Genomic DNA, 21848 nt, shown 5'->3' on the forward strand with positions numbered 1-21848 from the left:
TCTCTTTCAAATGTTTTTTCAACTGAGTACTCAAAATGTTTCCACACTAACAATTTAAAAGTTCTTCTGTGTAACCAAGTCTTGTTAGCTAGACGTCAGTCAGTTAGTATTAGGTGATACTGTCAGCATAAAAGAGTAGAACTACTTCTTTTCTCACTTTAAAAAAGCTCTCAAACATAGAATATCAAACTTAAAGCACACACCTTCATTTCCAGGCTCAGAATGATAGCAGGAACTTGTTTTACCTAAGCAAATAATTTGCCATTCTAATACCATCCTTAAAATATAGGCATATTTAAGAAGAATTCATTTTAGCTGCCAACATGTGAATCAAATCCAAATTCTTTGCATCAAGGCTTTACTTTCATCAAAGTAAACTGTGGCCGTGCTTCTGTAGCTAGAGACGGACAAAGTTAGGCCCGGCCATGAGAAACAGACCAGAATGTGGTCGTGCCTGTTTTGAGCTTCTTCAATCTGATCAAAGAGGTGCTTTGAAGTCTCCCCACTCTATCATTCACTTGTATAAAGAGCACACATGTACACACGTGTGTTTGAGCTTGGACACAAAGACACTCGCCGAGACTCTGCCTTGATCTTTGTGGCTAAGTGCAGGCTCCTCAGAAAAACTTTAACACAGGGAATGCGTGTTAACAGTAACACACAGCAGAGCAGATTGTATCCAGATAAAGGAAAACTTCCTCTCTAAATAACCTTCGTTCTGGTTTTCATGGTACTGGAAATGTTTCTAGTAATAAAATTGTGCCGTCTTCCCACACGTCCTTGTAATTTGAAGTAATCTCACCAATACTGTAAAAAGTTCACGTTAAAGGTTGGTTATTTATTTAGGTTTCTTATCAGTGACATCATCTGTTAACTGCATTTTAGGCACATGTGTTGATCATTGTTTACCAAAAATAACAGTATTTATAGCTCTTGATATTTTTCTTATTTTGTCATGAAGGGAAAGGGTTGTATTTCATTTTATTTAGGGGTATCATGATAACAGGAATGGATACAAAAGCACACAACTCCTTTTAAGATTTTAGTAACAAATATTTAAAAGCATTCTGCTACTTTGTGTTGGTCTGTCACACAGAATTTCCATTAAATGCATTAAGGTTTATTGTAACATGATAAAATGTGTTCAAGTTCAAGGTGCATGAATACTTTTGCAAGGCATTGTATATAATCATACATGTTTAAAATTACTTCAGAAGTTGCCAAGAAATATGCAAACAAATGAAATATTGTACACTTAACATTTCTTACAACTAAAACAGATTAAAGCCTCGTTCTTAAAATAAAAGATACAGTACGCCAATAGCTCGTGTAGATTTTTTTCGGGGCTGTTTCTTCCGATAAAATAAATAACATGAATATATAAATGTTCACAAACAAATGTAGCTGAGCATAACCCAGTTGAGTGATATTTCTAACTATCATTTAGTTTGTTTAAATGTAATGGAAAACATTGTTCTGCAGTTGTCCCTCTGAAATGCTGTTGGCATGTTCTCTAAAACACACAGGCCACTGCAGACCAGCTGATGAAGCTAAATAAAGATGACATGTTTTTTTTACAGTATTACTATAAAACAATATAAAGTATCCAATCAGAATTAGCTTTACAGAATTCTAAACCTGTATTGTTGACTTAAATGTGGTTGATTTTTGATTTCTCTCTATTTTAACCTGGTCTTGTTTTCTTCCAAGACAGCAATATACCATAAAAAGCATGAAGTTACATCTGACTTCAGTGTATTATCTAACGTGGTGAAATATGGGTGTGGGAAGGAAATTAGAGATTTTCTCCAGTGAAGATGTATTCAGTTGCCTGGAGCAAGTTTGTATAATGCTGAGACTACAGTCATCACAGCAGGACAATATAGAAATACACTATAGTCCCTGATCTGTTTTGCTTTCTTGAGAAAGCTACTGCAGCCTCCTATGAAAGCTAAGATCAGATTGCATGAGCTCATGTGTTTTTGTTTTCATACCATGTACATACTTGTTCTTTGTTATCTGTGAATGGAAGATCTTGTGTGCTTTTGGCTCACACCCAAACATCGTTCAGGATCTGTTTCCTCTTCTTTGCCTTGGATAGTGACACTGACATGCAAAAACCCCACTTATCTCAAAAAGAGACAATAGCAGACACACAGGAGGGAAATGTTCAGTGCAGTTGACTGATCCCACATCTTGCACTTGTAGTTTAAAGCTGCTGTTGGGATCAGAACATTAGGTCTGAACTGTGACTGGAACAAAGTCACAACCACATAATGTAGGTATTTATTAACTGTAAGGTGGGAAAGTTTAAGTATAAATGGCACCGAGTAATGACTAAATACTTACATGTGATTTTATATAAATTTTGCTCTCTTTTCACAACTTTGATATTTTTCCTTGTTAAGTTGGTCTGTTATTGCTTATATTGAAAGGGATTCCACCAACCAAACATGTCAGTTACTCTCTGACTTTCTGTTTTCTCCAACAATCTCAGTTTTCTTTGTCAGTTTTACTTTCAATTAAAAGTTATCAAAATATCTTTATAATAATGGGGATTAAGCATATGTCAATGTTTGTTTTATTTCTTTAGATAGCTTTCTAATATATTATTTAAGTTATATTTTGATCTGGCAGTCATCTTTTTTAGAAATTAGGCTCCAAAACATATTCTTGTCCTGGTGGTAAATTTGAGATGATCCTGTTCAACAAATGGATGCCGGTCATTCCCCCCTTCATCATTTGGTACCCTTGCAATTTTTGTTGTTTCATACTGGACTTTTTTAGGTATGAAATAGAGCCTTCGGGTACAGTATATACTGACCATGCCTAATTACAAATGCCCTAGGGCGACTTTCAAAACCCATTTTAACAACAGAGGATTTGATATAGTAATTAACTCATAATCAACAATTAAAAGTATTTTTTCATCTCCATGTCTGCAGCAGGAGCTTACCCAGGGTGATTTTGGTTTGATCAATACATTTCATTTAAATTAAAATATATGTCAAATAGATAGGGAACCAAAATCAATGATGTCTGTCTTTGCTCTATTGAATTGGAGGAAATTCTGACCCATCCACTCATGAATATTGTAGATACACTGACTCGGCTACTGTAGTGGACTATGGTCACATGGTGACAGAAATATAAAATTGCATGTCATACCTATTTTGGCGATGTTGTAGTACCCCACATGTTGCTTATTTGCTTTTTTTGTAATTATTAACTGACATAAAGTGGTTCTGGCCCTTCAAACCAGATCAGAACGAGTTTAGCACAGTACGTACCAGTCAATCCAGCCCACTTTTCCAATTTGTCAATCAGGATGTTAAGATTCACTGTATTAAATGCAGCACTTAGATCCAGTAGAACTTAGGCAAATGTTTTTGATGAAATACTTTTAACAAATAACTTAAAACCTGAAAGGCATTTTTTCCTTTAACAAAGCCTTTTATTGGAACGTAGACATGTTTTACACTTCATGCATAAAATCTAAGACAAGGCTAACAGTGTCCATTAGCTAAACATGTTAGGACATGTTTCTGAGTGCTTTTGTCCCTCTGTATCACGTGCAATGCAATCAGTGAGTGTTATGTATTGGTATACATCAACAAGTTGATGTTTAAACACTGTTTAAAGAACTTCTCAAATTGAAAACAACAGGAATTGTGAAGAAAAGCCAAGGTAGAGGAAGCAAAATTGCAGTAGAAATAAAGACAATAGGTAAAACAATTTTAATACAATGGTTGCTTACCAGGTCCTATATTCACTCAAAGTCAAAACTGCCATGAAACAGTATGTATGTCACAACAATATAGAAAGCCTCCACCAGCAGCTTGCAGGAAAGTATTTAATCTTCTCAGTAACAGTTCAATAATGCATCACTGGTGACAGTTATTATGTATAATTATATTCTCAATAGGTTATTAACAAGAAACAGTTATGATCAATGCTACTGCGTCATGCTTTGTTCTTTCAGGTGTTGTGTTTAGACTTTCAGTCAAATGCTTCTGGGATTGTGTGACTGTGTTCAGGTTTTGGCTGATTGGAAATATGGACAGAATTCATGCTGATAAATGGAAAACATGGAGAGAATATTACAGATAATCACTATGACTCACTCACATTCACACCTAAACACATAAAGGACACATGTTCAGTCTTCGTTGGAGTCCCAAAGGCTTAATCTGCTTTAAAAATGAATAAAATGGAGACAAAAGGAGAGATTTATTGTAAGTGGCGCTCTGTTTAAACCTCAACGTCTTCACTGATGGAATAATTTTCCTTGTTTGCTCTAAAACAGATAAGACTTTTTATCTGTTTTTGTGGTTTAATCTAGAACATCCTATCAAAGATTAATGATGAGTTGGTAAAACAAAGGCCTCAGTAATCAACAGAGGCAACCTAAATGTTTTTTTGACTTAATTTTCCAGTTAAACTACCAAACAAACCTCTAGATCAATGAAACGTTTGAACACTGAGGGAAGGTATTTTCTATTAGCTTTTTAGCTGTGCATAAGTTTATACAAATTTATGGGATGCAGAATTTTATCATGAAGGGCAGGGAAAGGTGAGTTCAGCTGTGAAGTGTTTGAAGTGAAACCACCAGAAGTTTGTCATAATCTCAGTGTTTAACCAGGGATTATTCTCTGATCTCACTCTCATTTCTGAAATCTGTGCCCTTGCCTACACTCTTTCCCCTCAGCATGACTCATCCAGAAGGGCCAGATGACACAGTCTGTCTGAGTACCCAAAAGAGTCCAATAACAGAAGGACAGGTGCAGGATAATCACCCTAATCCATAGAAATCCACCCAGATTACATTCCAGAGCCAAAGAACAATTTTGGAGAAATAGCTGTAGAACTATAGGAATACTGCTCTAACTCATTATTCTTGAAGTGCCTTTCAACATACAGCAGACTGCTGCTCACTGATTTACCTTTTTTCTATCTTACCTTCTTAACTTCTGGACACATATTCTTGTTTCAGTTCCTACTTTCACACAACATTCTGATATATTTTCACATTCTTTATTATTTTCTTCTTCTTCTTGTCTGTTGTTATTTTGCCTCTATAATTTTGTCACACTGGTGATTATTTCCCTTTAGGGACTTATGAAGTTTTATTCAACCATCTGTTTGAAACATTGCTTGAAAGAAGAAGTTTAGCTTTTACATCTAACCATTCTATTAAACACATTTTAAAACTTAGATGTGTTATCAATTGAAACCAAGTGTGCTTGGGCTGTTTCATATCTCCATAAGATGGTGATGTTATTGAAGTTAGAAGGATCTCGGCAGCAGCAGTAGAAGGAATGTAGCTGCCATGTCGCCCTCTACACAAACAGCAACTTCCTTCTTCTTTGCCCCACTTCGTCTCCCTCTGACTTCCCATAACAAACTGCAGACAAAAGCCTGTCTGCGCCAAACCAAACATGAAACAGAGTCCTTCTCACAAGATATCACTGGAACAGAATATATAAGTGTCAGCTATTAGGCCTAACTTCCCATTTATGTTCTTTCTGCTTTTGATTTGGTGGCTATTAAGCATAAATTCCCTTTACTGTGATATTTTATATTTTGAGTTGGTGGGTTCTGTGTTTGCAGAAAGTTAAGTGAATGTAGACTCTGTAGACACTGATGATTTTTGTTGGCTCTTTTACTCTCTTGCTCCCTCATGTCCATAGAGTTGCTCCAAGGAGACGGAGGAGAACTTCTTTATCACCCATCACCTCTGTGCTGTGTAAATACAGCGTCCCAGAGGTCAAACGTCCAGCACTGTCCTTATGGTGCTAACACACTTTAGTCTTCATGCATATAGAAAAAAAAGACATTCTCTGACCTCAGCATTTTGTGTTTTTAAATATCGCCTTGGAACTTTCTTGCATTTTGTTACATTACAGTCTCACACCTCGTGGTATTTTATCGGGATTTTATGTCATAAACCAACACAAAGTAGTTCCCAATTGGGAAGTGGAAGGACAATAATACATGATTTAAATATTTTTAATGAGCAGAAAGTGTGACGTGTATTTATGTTCAGCCTACAGAGTCAATATTTTGTTGAGCCACCTTGTGCTGTAGTTCCAGTTGCAAGTATTATGGTTAATGTCTACCAGCTGAACTTACACTCTTTTCTACATAAAAAGTCAAGCTTAGTTAGATTATATAGCCAATGTTTGTAAATGGCAATTTTCAAGTCTTATCACAGATTCTTAATCAGATTAAGGTTTGGATTTTGACTGGGCCATTCTAACACATAATTATGCTTTGATCATTCCATTGTAGCTTTGGCTGGGTGTTTAGAGATTTCCTGCCTGGAAGGTGGACCCTCACCCACTCTAAGCTCTTATGCAGGTTCAAACAGGTTATTCTCTAGTATTGCCCTGTATTTAGCTCCATACATCTTCACATTAACACTGACCAGATTCCCTTTTCCTACTGAAGAAAAGTATCCCTACAGTATGATTCTGCCACCACCATGTGTCACCATTGGGATTGTGTGTTCAGGGTGATGTATATAGTTAGTTTTTCACCACAAACATAATTTTTACATCAACACAAACTCTTTAATTTTGGTCCTAACTGACCAAAGTAGCTTGTTCTACAAACCATGTTGTTTCCACTACATGGTTTGTGAAAAACCACAGCTGGGACTTCTTTTGGCTCTTTTTCAACAATGGCTTTCCTCTTGGCACTCTTTCATTAAAGGGTAGATTTGGATGTGGGTATGACTAATAATCTTGTTGTCAACAGATTATTCCACCTTTGCAGACTTGCTGTTGGTCTCAAAGCAGCTTTTTTGATTTATGCTATCCCTGCCCACCTTTCATGTCAGGTGGGTGGCATATCTTGTAATGTATCTTCTGCAGTGGATTTTATTTTGGAGTATCACAGTAAAGGGTATTCATCATAAATATATGCTACTTGTCAAATATGTATCTGGAAAATCGTGCATCGCAGCAGATATTCTTCACACAGACTAGATTGTATCACTGCCGCCAGCTAGTTGTTATGTATCTGAGGGGGGAAACAGAAAAGCAAAGCCTTGGTGAGCAAAAGACTCAGATGATAGTCAGGACCGAGTGAGAGAGGATAGTCACCCAAGTAGAAAGAATGGGGTAAACACAGCCTGACAGCTTGTAAATCTTTACCTGAACATTTCATTGTTCCAAAAAACTCTGTGTACATTTGTGTGTGTTTGAAATCTCCTCTAGTTTTACCCTTCTGTCATAACAAAAGAACAGTCTGTATGCTCTGTGTATGCTGTTTTTCTGTCCTGAGGGGACAGACATCTTGAAATGCAGGCTCACACTGCTGCTGATAACACATTTCCGTCCTTAAAATTTCAGTTAACTTTTTTGCCTTAGTACAGACATAATTTATTGTATGATAAAAGCTTTAAAAGCTTCAATATCAATACATCTCCAACAGCCTGCTGGGAATATCTCAAAATGAATTGGTCTTCAATTCTCCCATGCAGATGAAAACTCATTTGGAACAACCCAGACATCCTGCAAAATAAAAGGGCTTAAATTTTGACATGGAACAGTCAGTCTGTTTCTATACTGCTTCTGCCATAGTGGTAACTATCTCCAGCTGTCTACAGGGGGTAGTACACCCTGGACAGGTCACCAGTCCATTGCATTGACTGGGGGAGGAAGCTGGAGTACCTGGTGAGAACCCACACATGCACGGGGAGAACATGCAAACTCCATGCAGAAAGATCCCCGGTCAGGAGTCGAACCCAGGAGCACTTGCTGCAAGGCAACAGTGCCACCAACTGCGCCACCATGCAGCCCCTACAATAGACATAGAACTTCCTCCAGTAATAACGAGCTTCCTTAAACTAAACCTAGATTAAACCTATAAAACTTTTCAAAGTAGATTTAACGAGCTACTTTTACTTCTACTGCAGTAAAATCTGCCCTAAGGCCTTTAGAATGACCCAAAATGCCAGCCTTCAGGTGATACAATACAAAATGCTTTATAGAAAGCAGTACACAGGAAAAATTATATTCCAAATGGGTTTTTCACTTACCAACACATGTCCAGACTGCATGATAGACTTGCCTAATGACCATCTACAGACTCTCTGGCACTTTTAGCCAAGGCTATGTAAAGTATGTAAAGATCTATAAACATGCCTAGAGTACACTGTCCCAATCTGCCCCTCACTTTGCCTTATTGGTGAAATCACAAAAGTGGATTTGGAAACAAAAAGATGCCACACCCTTCTTGCAGCAAAGTTTAAAGATAATTTATTTTAAAAAATTGCAATCAGGATTAGTTTCTATGGAGAGAATGTCTGATCATAAGAAAAAATAAAAGAAGAAATTTGAAGTGGATTAGTGTCTAATAATTTGATATGTCCTCTAGTGCCGTGGGGGGTAAAGGTATTGTCGCCTTGGCATCGGGGACAGGGGGGTATGGGGATGCTGGCGTCAGGGCGATGCTGTCTCAAGGTGGGCTTTGCACATGTCCTGGGGTTGAGGTGGGTTTGACATGGAGGTGTCGGTGGTGCAGTGAGGGTGCTGCTGCTCCCAGTGCTGAGATGGGGTTGGGTCGTGGACCGCTGTGCCCGCCAGTCCTATATGTTGTGACCAGTTTTGGGGCTGGGTCCCCGGGCAGCTTGGGGGCTTCTCTGACTCCCTGTGAAGTGGCTGTCTGTGTGCCGCATTGGGGGGTACCTTTCCTGTGTCCCTGGTTTGACAGATAGGCCAGAGGCTGTGATGGCTGGGGTTTGGTGGGCTGGGAGTGGCATGGTGGGACACAATAGGGTCCGAAGTTGGGAGGGAGTTTGAGGGATTTGGATTATGTCCGGGTTGACAGTTGGTGTCTGTAGGCTGAGTGCACTTGCCGGAGACTTCGTAGTCCCTGCGGTCCTGGCTGATTTGGTGGATCTTTGTGTTGTAGGCTGCTGGCAGTCGGCTCCTTTTGCTTGCCTGTCCCCGGTTTTCCTGAACTGCTCCCAACTCGGGGCCAGCTGCTCTCTGGGGGCTCCTTCCTGGTGTCATTGGGGATCTCTGTCTGGGGGAGTACCCTGGCCTCGGTCGGCGCAATGATGTGGCTACTGGCGGGACAAGTGGGGGGCAAGTTGGGGAGCTGACCCCTAGAAGGAAATCATGCAAGTTCCTTAGCACCCACTTCCTCCTCCTACCTTACATACAAAACACAATTGGGGTGTGGGACAATGGCCTCTTTGGGCATGGGGTTGGGGGTGGGGCGGGGTGTAGAGGGAGGCTTCTGGTTCCTGGGCTTGGCCTGACCGGTTGGGTATGGCAGTGTTACTGGGGGCGGGGGGTAGTGGGACTTGGTGCCCTGCGTCTCACTTTGTGCTTCTTTGGCCTGGGGGCTGCTTGTCCTTAGCCAGCAGCTGGCAACCTGCTTCTGTGTGAGGCGCATGACAGCTCTGGCATGATGCCTTGTTTCTTGCTGCCTGGGACTGCTGGGGTCTTCCGGAGCTGGGTCCAGCTGTGCTTTGCTGCTCTTTAGTTCTGTGGGTTGTGGGCCTTCTACCATTCTTGCCACATTCCCAACTGTGCACCTCCAGGTGACAAACTCGCTCATATACACCCACTCAACAAAAAACAATCTTATTTTTTCACATACGTTCACCCACACAAATAATCTAATTGGTTGAAGGACATACAAACATGTTACTATGACATCAGTGTGGCCTGCTTACTTTGATGCTGGATTTAAACTGCATTTAATAAAGTCAATCATGCAATTAGGATACCATCTTGAGATATCTTTTTCATAGAGTAAAACTGCCCTGGCACAGGCAAGTGGCCATCTGCTCTATATGGTACACATGAAATGCTGTGACAGGACACATAATCTATGCTAAAAGCGTAAGATTTCTAACCTGCTGTATTGGTCGGTTTGGCTTAAAAGGCTTTTTAATATGTTTTAACTTTGGTTTGATCTCACCGCACAACAGGAAACTATTAAAAAAGACTCTTCAAAGCTTTCGTCTGGCAAGCACAAAAAGATTTACAATTGATGAACATGGTGGATTAATTAGCCATTGAAGGTCTTAATACTTTCTGTTGGAGTTAATGAGGACAACTAAAAAAAAGAATGAAAGTTACCAAATGATCCAGAACCCCCTAAATTATTACTCTGTGTTTGAAGAGAGCTGGTTCATAGGTCGTTTTCAAACAGATTAATTCAGGTTTATAGTTTGTTATTTATAGGTTTTGGGCTAAATTCACAGCTTTAAAAATGAATTAGTTCACTTTCCTCATTTTTTTCACAAGAGTAAATGAACTCTGAAATAAAAAAAAAGTGGCTAAATGGTAGTTGATAATATCATGAGTACCTTTTTCTTCATCACCCAGTATTAGTCTATTCTTTTTGCCAACTTATTATCCAAATGTGCTGCACAGTAGTAATAACACATTTAGCTAAAGGTAAAAATAATCTCAAACGAACAATAAAAACACAAAAGATTTTACATGAATCAAAATAAATACACATAAACAATGTTTTAAATGTCATAAAATTAAGACGTCAGGCTCTATTCAGACTTTGAGCAGTTCTAATATAGATCTTTAATTTATTCAGTAATTTTGCAGCACCAACAAAGAAGGGGCTAACATGTCTGCTTTATGTTTGGACCTAGAAACATCAGGTTTGATTGTCCTCCATCCTTTGTGTTTCTATAAATTGTATTTTGACATGGCCAAGTTTCCAATATAGATATTCTTGTTCAGATTTGTTTCAGGTTTTTCACTACATTTTAGAAAGATGTGTGACATTCTAACTAAAATGCAATCTCTTAGGAGTGTGTTTTAATTACTTTAAAGCAATATCAGATACTTCATTAATAGCGTCATGCCGTTTAGAAATAATGAAATGAAAACCTTTTCTTTTATACTCTAAACACTGCTGCATTATCATTTGAGCTATACTGACATGTATAAGTCAAAAGAAAAAATCTAAATTTAAAATCCGAGTCTAAAGCTCCATTCCTTTTCTCCCTTATTATTTTCTGTACAACTTGGGTGAAGACTTTGGTTTTTTGGTAACAGTGCACTTAATGTTATTGACACCCTGATAAAGATGTGTATAAAAGCCTTTAAAAAATGAATCATGATGCACTGCATATTACTCTGACAATTATGGAAACGTAACATAAAATGGAAGCCCAATTCTCATGGCCAGTCAGGGTCAACCCTAACCCTAAGAGATCATGCTAATGAAATAAAGGAGATCTGTGCTGATTTTCATGAGCCAGGAATTTTCTCAAAATACTACTTGCCATTTCCCCAGATCTACAGGCAGAGCAATAACTACAAATGCAAAAAAAAAAAAAAACAGTTGTTCATTTTGCGACCACACAATAAGGAGGATGGTAACGGAGCTACATAAACATCTCCAAAACTACTACAGTATAATAAAAGATTAGCTTTATTTTGAGCCTTTTTTGGATATCTTTAACAGGGGTGTCAATAAAAATGGGGGAGACAAAAAGTTTAAGTAGGGGGAAGACAAGCTTAAGATGCATAAGTGATCCCCACAAAGATAGGATCTTGTTGCTGTGTGCACTTAAATCCTGTTCGCCAGGGGAAATATTGACTCTTTTCCTACTAGAAATCTCTTTTTTTTTTTAGATAAAGTCCCGCCTGAAGTTCGATCACTTTACAGCAGCTGCTCACATCCAAATGGGACTCATTTAATTGCATTAGAGTGAGTTGACTGAGTTCAGTTTCACAAAGAAACAACATTTCCTTTTCAAAATACAGGGGTTGGACAATGAAACTGAAACACCTGTCATTTTAGTGTGGGAGGTTTCAAGGCTAAATTGGACCAGCCTGGTAGCCAGTCTTCATTGATTGCACATTGCACCAGTAAGAGCAGAGTCTGAAGGTTCAATTAGCAGGGTAAGAGCACAGTTTTGCTCAAAATATTAAATTGCACACAACATTATGGGTGACATACCAGAGTTCAAAAGAGGAAAAATTGTTGGTGCACGTCTTGCTGGTGCATCTGTGACCAAGACAGCAAGTCTGCCCAAATCACGGCAGAATTAAATGTGCACCTCAACTCTCCTGTTTCCACCAGAACTGTCCGTCGGGAGCTCCACAGGGTCAATATACACGGCGGGCCTGCTATAGCCAAACCTTTGGTCACTCATGCCAATGCCAAACGTCGGTTTCAATGGTGCAAGGAGCGCAAATCTTGGGCTCTGGACAATGTGAAACATGTATTGTTCTCTGATGAGTCCACCTTTACTGTTTTCCCCACATCCGGGAGAGTTACAGTGTGGAGAAGCCGCAAAGAAGCGTACCATTCAGACTATTGCATGCCCAGAGTGAAGCATGGGGTTGGATCAGTGATGGTTTGGGCTGCCATATCATGGCATTTCCTTGGCCCAATACTTGTGCTAGATGGGCACATCACTGCCAAGGACTACCAAACCATTCTTAAGGACCATCCCATGGTTCAAACATTGTATCCTGAAGGCGGTGCACCAACACACACAGCAAGACTGGTGAAACATTGGTTTGATGAACATGAAAGTGAAGTTGAACATCTCCCATGGCCTGCACAGTCACCAGATCTAAATATTATTGAGCCACTTTGGGGTGTTTTGGAGGAGCGAGTCAGGAAACGTTTTCCTCCACCAGTATCACGTAGTGACCTGGCCACTATCCTGCAAGAAGAATGGCTTAAAATCCCTCTGACCACTGTGCAGGACTTGTATATGTCATTCCCAAGACGAATTGACGCTGTATTGGCTGCAAAAGGAGGCCCTACACCATACTAATAAATTATTGTGGTCTAAAACCAGGTGTTTCAGTTTCATTGTCCAACCCCTGTAGTGACTAGTCAGATCAGTAATGCATATTTATTATAGGATGACCTGCATCAAGTCAGTGTCAATTAATTTATAAAGAACAAGTAAAAACACACTAGTTGTTCCAGGTTCTGCACATCAAGGTAAAACAAAAAACAAACAGAAATCACTAAAATATTAAAACATGAATGGAGTTAAAAAATTAAATGTAAAATGAAATTAGATCAATTCGAAGTTAAAATATGTCACTAGAGGAAACATAATGCCATATCACGTTCTGAGAGACAACAGATCTGTCTAATTTTAAGTGCTGGAGAATTGTGGTTCTTTCTGCTGTTTCATTTTTAAAAAGTCCCTTTCGATGGTAAATGCATGGAACACATCACATTTGTCACCATGAATTATTATTTCACCATTACCCCTTTGTTTTGTATTGTCTGCTATGTTAAAGCTTGTTTGACATTGTGCCCTCCTATTGTTAATTTAACCCAATCTGACAACTGACTATCTGACAGGATATCAGTGTGAGAAACAGCCTGAGACGGCAGGAATCCAGATATTGTGGAATGGTGTCTTAGATGGTCTATTTTAGGTGTACGGCAACTCCAGTGCATTTTCCCTTGTGATCTAGGGTGTTTGTTGTAGAATCACTGAAGGTAAACAACATGAAGGGAGATGGACCATCTCAGAGTTTAGCTACCTGGCTGGGCTGTTATTTGCACTCTCACTGTTGTGGTTCATCACCATATCAGCGTTATTTTGTAATCCCACTTTTAGGTAGTAGTCTGCTGGGTCTCCTTGGACAGAAAAACTTTTTATCCAATTTGAATAAATAACTAACTCTGACTGCACTGTTCAATGGTTAGGATTAATTGGAATGTATGTACCTGACAGTTGTGAAGTGCCTTGAGACAACATGTGTTGTGAATTGGCGCTATATAAATAAAATTGAATTGAATTGAATTGAATTGAATAGTTGTTGTGCTAATTGATAACCATCAAAAGTTAAAATTGTTATTTGGCAATTTAGAGGTCAGATTTCTTTTGTTTTATTTGTTTTTTTTGTTTTTTTTTGTTTTACAATCTGATGCTAAGATCACGCATGCATTTGTGTTTTCAAAAAATGTCTTACTTCCTGCACTCTTGCCAATGGCCAGTGGAAGTTAATACAGGTACACACTTTTAGCCTTTAGTACAGGTATGGGGTAGTTTTCTGCAGGAGTGCAGAACAAAGTGCAACCTTTGTTCACAAGAAAACCAGAAGGAGCTGTTAACTAGCAAAAGAAAATGTGATATTTTTTATCTCTGGCTCAGCGGAAATGTCTTACTGTTGCATGAAAAAGAAACGTACAAAAGTCAGCCCACTCCTGTTCAGTATGGCAAAAAACGTTCAGCATGAAATGAAAATTTAAGATTGAAAACCTTGCATAACAACATCTTGATTACAACCACCTATCATTTGCATCCTTTATCTCAGAGCATTTTAGGACAGCCAGTTCCTTGACTGAGAAGGAAAAAAAACTGTATCCAAGGCAAAAAGGAACAATATGTTTTCTCAGAAGATTTATGGGCGCATCACTTTGGCAGAATCAAAAGTGAAATCAATATGTAAAATTGTCACATTGTGTTTAACCTATGATTTAAGGATATCAGAGGCCATCATTGGGAACACATTGCCACTTATGGGACCTATGTTATGAACATGAGAGTTTCCTGAAGAAGAATGATCTTAATTAAACCACCACAGTGCTTTTTAGCAGTCATTATGAGTATGGTCCTGCTTAGACATAAGAGGAAGACAAGGTCAGCTAGCTTTAGTCTCTTGGTGGAGAACACCCTTTTGGGAAGTGCTCAGGATATATACACTATGACCTATAGTGTTCTACTGAATTTAAATTACAACTTTGCATAAAAAAATAATATCTCTTTTACCTTCACTCTTGAGTGAATAAGAGGAGCTAAACATAGCTGTTTAAGAAATGTTTCTACTCACCGTCTTTAAACAAAATATCAAAACAAGTCATCACATTAAATATGAAGCCAGAAACGGCAGGAGGTAAGATGAAATTAGCATAAATATTGTAGCCCCTCTAGCATTCAACCTGCTAAGCTACTTTAGCCACCTGCTGCTTCCATCTTCATACCTAATGTACAAATATATAACCCAGCAGGGAGGTGAATATTTCCCTCAGAAAAATAGCAACAGATGTGCCCCTTTTAAAAGTGAGTACACAGAGCCTCAACTCCGAGGCTTCTTTTCCACCATCTTTTTCTACCAGACATTACAGTTCCATCAACCAACCAAAAGGGCGTCAGCTTTCTGGAGGTTGAAAGGTTTTGTACTAATTCTTAATGAAAGACAGTCTCTAATGTTCTGTGTTGAAGAGTAAAAGCAACAGCAGATCCAACACTTCTGACATTTTTAAATAAATGCCCAGAATACACAAGAAGAAACAGTTTACCATTTACCAGTTGAGAACCATTACCTCAGGCTTAGAAGAGCTCACACTCATCCCAGCCACTTTTCATTTTGCCTAGGAAAGGCTCCAGGATGCTCAGAGGTTCATGGTTTGAAAACAGAAATAGAACCACATCCACAAAAAAAGATAGATATGATCCCGAGATTCCAAAACCAGACATGCTCCTCTCCATGACTACACCTTGAAAACAGGTGGAGTCCAACCTCTACTGGGAACTAGCTCGACTTTGTGCCATGAATGCGGACACAGCTCTTGCTTTGGTTATACAAGGACTGAATACCCATTAGAAGCATCACCGGCACCTTATACTACTGCAGCACTTCCTATAAAATGTATTAGCAGTCACAGTCAGAAGCTTTTTCCAATTCAAATTTCAAAAATACTTTATTAATCCCAAAGGGAAATGAAAAGGAATTAATCAGAATGAAAAGTAACAGAGCTAGTCCAACCTGCTGCCACCTTGAGCGGTGCAATGCTAGAATGTTTTTCCAGATTCAAAAAATTGTTTTGATCGTCTAGCATCTCCATGAGTGTAAAGATCTGGTTCGCTGTTCTTCTTGAATTCAATGATTGACAATTGGTCTGAGCCTTTTTACCAGCACAACTTTCCCAGGGAAGCTAAGAGTGTGATTCCTCGATAGTAAGCACACCTTGTGGTCCCTTCTAGCTGAAATTTCACAGGTGGCATGTTGTCCATTGAATTGAAACCACAACAGCCATACAATGTCCATGGTCTTTAACATCTGTGGGCAACGATATTTTGAGATCCTCCCTAAACAATTATACTGTAGCCCCCTTTTTTGTTTTACATTGTTTGCTAATTTCTTTCAATAAGTAACCTCTTCCAGCAAACAACTCAATTTTACTGATACTTAAATGACACAGACATTGAAAATAACAACACTGCTACAACGTTCTAAAGCATATGAAATTAACAAAGCAAAAGTTGGCGGTCAGAAAATAAGCTGCAGCATAATTGTTTTGTCAAGATTTTTTGCTTGACAGGACTACATGAAATGTTTTTTTTTTTTTTTTAAACACATTATTCCAAAAATATAAATATCAAATTTGGAAAGTGGGTGAGAGGTAGACAAATTTTCTTTTGCAGAATGCCAGTGTTTGTGCGTACAGGAGCTAGGACAGAGCTCAAAACAAAAGGAAAAATTGCTTTAATAAAGGAACACTAATTAAATCATCAAGGAAATGACTAGATTAATGAGACTCAATTGAGTGGAAAAATCCAGTAAATGATCTTAAGGCTGCCTATAAGACCTAGAATTTCCAAGACAACAACTTGTGTGCTTGTGGACACTCTAATCCATTTACACTCCTGATACACTTTAAACACACACCCACACACATACACTGTCTGAGATCTGAAAGCTGCACACAACTGCTACACATACCCCCCATATAAACAGGAAATGTTCCTGAGATCAAACCTCTTGTGTACGAGAAAGCAACCTCCTTGATGGTTTTACTCAGGAGTCACATTACACTGTGTGTTTTAATTGAAGTTTTATTGAAAACAAGTGTGCTGTCAGCTGGGTGGCTGTCGAAACAGACACAGGAGCACCTCACAGCAGCAGCAGTTTTCCATACATTTGTGCAAATTTATTGCAGTCAAATTACTGGAGCATGTGGCAGCCTGCATTGCAATTGCACACAACAGTCCCTTTACAGCTCTGTGATGTACGCTTGTGTGTTGGTTTTCCTTTGAGCGCCAACAGCAGCCAGCTGTGCACAAGCAGGGAGTTTTCTGTTACCAAATGAAGCCCCAGAGGGGCAAATTTGTTAAAGGCTGAGTGTTACTATTTGCATTTCTGACTTAATTCCGTTAGGGCTTATAATTACCTTAATCAGCCTTATTTGCTCATGAATGAGTTTTTGATTTGAAAGGATTAAAAAGTCTTGTTGTCATGGCAGCAGAAATTTCCGTCCCACTGTATTTGTTGGTTACATGGAGGAAAAGCGACAGGAAAGTAATCACTGCAGTTGTTCCATGACTAAAGAGAAAGATGTTTTTTTATTTGATCATGTCCACACTCCTTAGTCCCTGACTTTGATTTCCAAGGAGACTTATGAAGATTTATCATTCAAATCCATTGTAATGAACACTTGACAGACAGGCTAAAATCTATTGTTATCACCTCCTGAGTTTTGTCATTCTACATCAAATAACAAATGTCTTCTTTTCAAACTTTACTCTCTAAAATCAAATTCTCCATACCGTCACAGAACAAATGACTTTTGGCCGGATGCCTCAACATGGTTCTGCTTGTTAATTGAAAACGACAGAAAATATTAATGGGTCTCTTTGTTTTCAGGACTATTTACATTGTAGAGTCTCACAAAAGGCAACCAAACTATGAATGAACTCACATGGAAGTATGTAGTAAACAAAAAGTGTGAAATAGCTCTAAACATTTTTATATTTTAAATTCTTCAAACTAGCCCCACTTTGCTTTGATCACTGCTTTGATCCATTGGCACTCCCTCCATGAGCTTCTTGAGGTGGTCACCTGAAATCGTTTTCCAAAGTCTTAAAAGAACTTCCTAGAGGTTCATTGAGAGACAGCCAATGTTTAATATTTTAGTCATCACAGCAAAGGGTGGCTACTTTAAGGAATCTAAAATAACAAATATATTTAAAGTTATTTTGCAATTATTTGTTTAGTATATAATTGCATATGTATTCATTCACAGTTTTGATGCCTTCAGTGAGAATCTACTTACAATGTAAATAGTCATAAACATAAAGAAAACCAGAAAATGAGTAAGTCTTTCAAAATATTTTGACCAGTAGTGTAGATCATTTTAGAATAGCTCAACTTTACAAGCATATATAGGGACAAGACTGAGACGTTTAATATGCTGATCTGTCTTATGAAGATTGCTTCCACTAGTGTCTTTCCAAACTAGTTGAGCTCAGTCAAACTGTCTGTGAACAGCAATGTTTTTGGTTTTGTACATGTTGTTGATTGGATTTAGATCTGGACTTTGACTAGGCCACACTAACACAGGAATGTGCTTTGATCTAAACCTTTCAATTCATTGTAGCTATGGTTGAATGTGTAAGGGTCATTGTCCAGCTGGTCATTGATTCAACTCTTTACCAACCTCTAACAGGTTGTCTACCATGTATTTAGCTTTCCTGTCACTGCTAAAGGACACAGCCCCACAGCATGAGGTTGCCATCAACATATTTCTCCATGATGTCATGGTAGTTTTCTGCCATGTTTGCTGTGCCGTTTACATGGTCTGTAACAAAGTGCAAAAAAGACATCTTAGGACTTTGTTTTAGAAATGGGTTTCTTCTTGCAACTCCTCTATAAAGGCCAGAATTATGGAGTGCACAGATAATAGTTGTCCTGTCAATAGATTCTCTAACCTGGGTTGTGGATCTCTGCAGCTCTTCCATAGTTGGGTTCCATGGGCCTCAGAGTTGCTTCTCCGATTATTGCTTTCCTTGCCCAGCCTGTCATTTTAAGTGGATGGCCATGTCTTGGTAAGTGCAGTTGTTCCATGCCCACTAAAATACATTGAAGGTTGTGGTTGTTACATGACAGAATGTAAGAAAGTTCAATGGTTAAGTCAAACCGCTGTCAGTATAACACCTATATAAGATGGTACACCCAAAATAACTTTTTCCCTTTGATAACACAGAAAATCAAAAATGATTTCAGAGGTTTCTCACTAATTCATATCTGTGAATTCATGCAGTCTTGCCAGGCTGTGTTAGTGTAAGTCTGCGAGAAATGGATGTAAGTCAGTGTAATACCTCCTGAAGCCATAAGATAATGATGTGTGTGTGTGTGTGTGTGTGTGTTCACATGCCTGTGTGTGAGAGGATTTGTTATATAATAAGGATATATTAATATTACAGCAACACACTGCTTCATTCACTGTAGTAGTAATTTAATTAGTTGTTCCAGACAGTCATAGGCTTATTTAAAATCATCAACATCGCCTGAATGATGCCGTGGCCACACAAAGGGCTTTAATGTGGACAGATTTAATCACCATATCAAAACTAGTGTCTGACATGTTGCCCTTCTTTGTTATATTTGAATACAAATAAAGCAATGAGCACCTGTAAAATATTTAGTTACTTTAGTTTTTGGTTTTTTTTTGTTCTCGGGAGTGAGAAGGCAGCAGAGATATTTGAAATATGTGAAAACTTGCATCCTGGATGACACTAATATTCCTCATGGACATGTCCAGATTTGCAGTTTCTTTACTCATACATCATCTTGTTCCTTCAGGATGCTCTCAGAATGCGTTCATAATGATCTGACACCATATTGTTGCCCGTTTAAATTTTTTTGGTTTTCTCAGTTTTTCCATTTTCCTACAAAACGTTGACGGAACCATTTCAGAAAGGGAATGTGTGACTAACAAGCAGATGATCATCCAGATGGTTTTAAGAGCTATAAACAGTTTTTATTTTGTGCCAAAAAGCAGAAAGGCATCATGTCAAACTATTCAACAGTGGCATCTTTTAAAAAAATAAATACTTGTTTTTAACTTTTGTTGCTCAAAGACTGGTTTGAATTGTATTGCAGAAGTGAAATCAGATAGCCAAACAATCGTTCAGGTGAAGGCTGTGTCAATGTTTGAATACTTATCAACTGAGGAGGCCTAACTGTTTTGATAAGTTGGTCTGTAATGCTCAGGCTTCTTGCTGCTTCTGTTTGGGTCACTCTGTTAATGTTTGGACTTTGTTTACACTGGTTTATCGCATTTTGTTATTTATTTGTGTTAGCCTGGGAATTCTTCAGATACTGTTTAAAAGAGTACATCATATCAGTCTGGAACTTGAAGAGTAAAAACCTACTTAAACCACCAACAGGAAAACTCATCCTTTTTTTGAATTATTATTATAAAGTGCTAGTAGACTTTTTATCACAATATTAAAACTGAAAAGCAGCAGAGAGAAAAGGGGAAAACCATGCAGCACAGGTCCCAAGAGTATCAAACCCCGGATGGCTGCATTGAAGACCTATTGTCCATATGAGGCCTGGGGTGTCTGGTCTAGCACTATGCTAGGCGCCGCCCCACATCTTGAATTTAAACATTCCTTTAGCCAGTGCTTCTTCTGTCTACTGTTTGTGTTCGTGTCATCCATTCCTTCTGCGTGTTGTAGGGTGGACCAATAAATTCATCTGTTGCTACGCTGTGATTTAAGCGCATTGCCTATGATCCAGGGGAGCAAATAACCTGTTGAAAAAAATTTATCGTTGTGCACCTACACAAGAATCCTTTCCTGAAAGTGGCTCTTGGTAGTTTGTTTAGGAAATCTAAATCAAAAGGTCCCTGTTACCTTATCCACTACCTCCTCATTCAGCAGATGTGTATTTAACTACAGTTCATTTCTCTGAACAAGATAAGAAAATCTGTTTATTTTATAGTTTCATTGCATAATTAGTAATAATAATTTATCAGAGATATTTGAAAGTACAATGCATGTTGTTTTTCTGAATAAATATGTGAACAATTATTTGAAAAGTTTACTAAAAACTTTTTTTTTTATGTCTTATTTAACAACTAGGGACAACGATCATAAGAGTAGAATTTATGTATGAGAGAATTACATTCTAATGGTCCAAATAAGGTCTACAGAATACTAAGATCTAACTTACTGAAACCTTGCAAAGGAAATGGAAGGTGTAGCACTCCGCTAGAAAATTATACTGGAAAATTGACTGATCTGAATTAGAATTAGGTCAGACAAGAAGATCAATGCCACTTGAATCTTTAAATGCAAAATAAAAAAACTGCCAAAATGCAGTTAGATTTTTGGAAACTTGCTTAAGCCTAAAGCTGAAGTACAGCTATCAAATCTATCCATTAACCCACTGTATCTTTAAAAGTTGTGTTGCAGTGTGCTAATAGGTTACCTGTAAATGTATAGATGGTACTTCTGAGTGAAGTTGCCTCATTGTTTCCAGCCACCAGCTAAGGTTATCATTTTCTAACTTAATTCCCTCTAAATTCTACCAAAATACTTAATGCTTTCTCTTCAAATATTAGACTTTACTGAGCTTTTTTTATGGGAGTTTCAGCTTGCCAGGTTGTTGTCTTTATTTTTTCAAGAGAAAGATGTTGAAATTTAGATTTTTTTCAGCTTCCTGTCTAAAATTTGTTCAAGTCTCCCAACTTTACAACTAGAGATAGGAAATTATCTCTAAAATAACTTAACTTGTTATCACTAAATATTTTGATGAGAATAAACTTTAGTTGTTATACATAATGGTATGGTGAGGATTCCACCATAACTTTTCTTTCTGTTGGTTCCATGAGAATATCAATAGCAAATCTGAATTTGTACGTTTTATTTTCAGAAGCAGTGCTGGTGAGGCTCTGACCATATGCAGTGTCATACAGTCAGAACCCTTCAATCTATTGCTAAAAATACTGCGGGGAATTGAAAATTTTAACTTCATGTAACCCATCCCTATTTACAACCCCATTTAGTTTAGACATCAGTAGACATCTTCATGGAAACATCCTCTGACCTTTCGGAAAGATTCAAATCCAAGTAAACTTTTCAGTGT

General features: G+C 38.2%; 1 protein-coding gene across 4 annotated transcripts in view; it reads left to right on the forward strand.

The window, feature by feature from the left end:
* dab2ipb (DAB2 interacting protein b) overlaps positions 1 to 21848 on the forward strand; it is a 211915-nt gene that overhangs the window by 47983 nt on the left and 142084 nt on the right. The gene's annotated exons all lie outside the window — the stretch shown is intronic.

This window comes from Girardinichthys multiradiatus, chromosome 8 (genome assembly GCF_021462225.1).
Source record: "Girardinichthys multiradiatus isolate DD_20200921_A chromosome 8, DD_fGirMul_XY1, whole genome shotgun sequence".
Lineage (NCBI taxonomy): Eukaryota > Metazoa > Chordata > Actinopteri > Cyprinodontiformes > Goodeidae > Girardinichthys > Girardinichthys multiradiatus.